We start from the raw sequence: 2,242 nt of genomic DNA, 5'->3' as shown, positions 1-2,242 counted from the left end.
CATCTTTTCGGGGTCGATAAATTAAGTACCAGTGAAATACTGGAGTCAATGTAATCAACTAGTCCTCACCCTCAAAATTTAAGGCATTTAGTAGAAATTATTATTATTATTATTAATAATAATAATAATAATAATAATAATAATAATAATAATAAAAATAAAAAGACGGCAAACTGGCTGAATCATTAGCACGCCGGGCGAAATGCTTAACGGTATTTCGTCTGCCGTTACGTTCTGAGTTCAAATTCCGCCGAGGTCGACTTTGCCTTTCATCCTTTCGGGGTCGATAAATTAAGTACCAGTTACGCACTGGGGTCGATGTGATCGACTTAATCCCTTTGCCTGTCCTTGTTTGTCCCCTCTATGTTTAGCCCCTTGTGGGGAATAAAGAAATAGGTATTTCGTCTGCTACTACGATCTGAGTTCAAATTCCGCCGAGGTCGACTTTGCTTTCATCCTTTCGGAATCGATAAATTAAGTACCAGTCGATTACATTGTCAAGTACTGGAGTCAATGTAATCGACTATCCCCCTCCCCTTAAATTCCAGGCCGTGTACCTATAGTAGAAAAAATTATTATTATCATTATTATTATTAAAAAGGCGGCGAGCTGGCAGAACCGTTAACATGCCGGGCGAAATACTTAGCGGTATTTCGTCTGCAGCTACGTTCCGAGGAACAAATTCCGCCAAGGTCGACTTTGCCTTTCATCCTTTCAAGGTCGATAAATTAAGTACCAGTTGAACACTGGAGTAAATATAATCGACTTACTCTCTCTCCCGAAACTGCTGGCCTTGTGCCGAAATTTGAAACCATTATTATTATTCATAAGGCAGCGACTTGGCAGAGTCGTTAGCATGCCGGACAAAATGTTTTGTAGTATCTCGCTCGTCTTCGCATTTTGAGTTCAAATTCCGCCGAGGTCACTTTCATTCTTTCGCAGTCGATGAAATAAAGTACCAGTTGGGCATTGGCTTGGTGTACTCGACTAGCCCCACAACCCCAAAATTTCAGACTTTGTGCCTGTAGTAGAAAGGACTATTATTCTCATATAAGACTTTGATAAAATTACCACACCCCAAATTCCTTCTTTCTTTTCGGTCGGTCTTGACCCTGAAGAAAACCTCCTGTCATTCTGTCCGATAACCGACGTGACGCAAGCAATAGTAACAAAGTGACCTTCCCATCAAATATAATTATCTTTTCTATTCTAGGCACAAGGCCCGAAATTTTGGTGGAGGGGGTCAGTCGATTAGATCGACTGCAGTACGCAACTGGTACTTAATTTATCGACCCCTAGAGGATGAAAGGCAAAGTGGACCTCGGCGGAATTTGAACTCAGAACGTAACGGCAGACGAAACACTGCTAAGCATTTCGCCCGGCGTGCTAACGCTTCTGCCAACTCGCCGCTTTATCAAATAGAATAATAAATGTAAAAATACAAGTTGGAAATAACTTGCAACATGTGGTTCAGGTAAAACTCGAATGCGGAGGAGGGGGGAGTAGAGAGAGGAAAGGAAGGTAAAAATTGTGACTTGATTGTGTGGAATGCTGAGACGGGTAAACCACGTTGAGAAGACGTTGAATTAGTATGTCAGTCGTTGTGAGTCAGAAGCAATAGTTTTCATATTTCATTTCATTTTTTTTTAATGCCTGTGGTTCCTTATTACTATTACTGAAGTCTTTACCTGACTGGATAAGTTTATTTGTTTTTTAAGAAAAGGTAAAACTAAATCTTTGAAATTTCTTTCTCTCCGTATGTGATATACTTTTAAAATATCTAAATTAACAACACGCACACACACATTTACATATAAATATGGATATATAATATACACGTTTAAATGTATATAATATACACAAATAAATGTGTGTGTATATATATATATATATATATATATCAATAACTGCGTATATATATCAACAAATTCGTATATATATATATTAAAGATAAACATTTACAAATCTTTCAAATATATATATATATATATATATATATATATAGTATACACAAATGTGTGTATATACAAATTCGGGTATATATATATATATATGTATATATATATATATATATAGTATACACAAATGTGTGTATATACAAATTCGGGTATATATATATATATATATATATATATAGTATACACAAATGTGTGTATATACAAATTCGGGTATATATATATATATATATATATATATATAGTATACACAAATGTATGTATATACAAATTCGGGTATATATATA

The 2,242-nt window shown here is 35.4% G+C and overlaps 1 protein-coding gene across 1 annotated transcript in view; it reads left to right on the top strand.

Moving 5' to 3' along the window:
- The first annotated feature begins 1,472 nt into the window (after window positions 1-1,472).
- LOC106870977 (CD151 antigen) overlaps window positions 1,473-2,242 on the top strand; it is a 55,604-nt gene continuing 54,834 nt past the window's right edge. The window contains exon 1 of the mRNA XM_014917222.3: window positions 1,473-1,723. The gene's annotated coding sequence lies outside the window, so the exon portion shown is untranslated. The remainder of the gene's footprint in view (window positions 1,724-2,242) is intronic.

Source organism: Octopus bimaculoides, chromosome 5 (assembly GCF_046866305.1).
Source record: "Octopus bimaculoides isolate indiv1 chromosome 5, ASM4686630v1, whole genome shotgun sequence".
Classification (NCBI taxonomy): Eukaryota; Metazoa; Mollusca; class Cephalopoda; order Octopoda; family Octopodidae; genus Octopus; species Octopus bimaculoides.
Note: the sequence above shows the minus strand (reverse complement) of the source record. Positions and strands in the feature narration are given on the sequence as shown.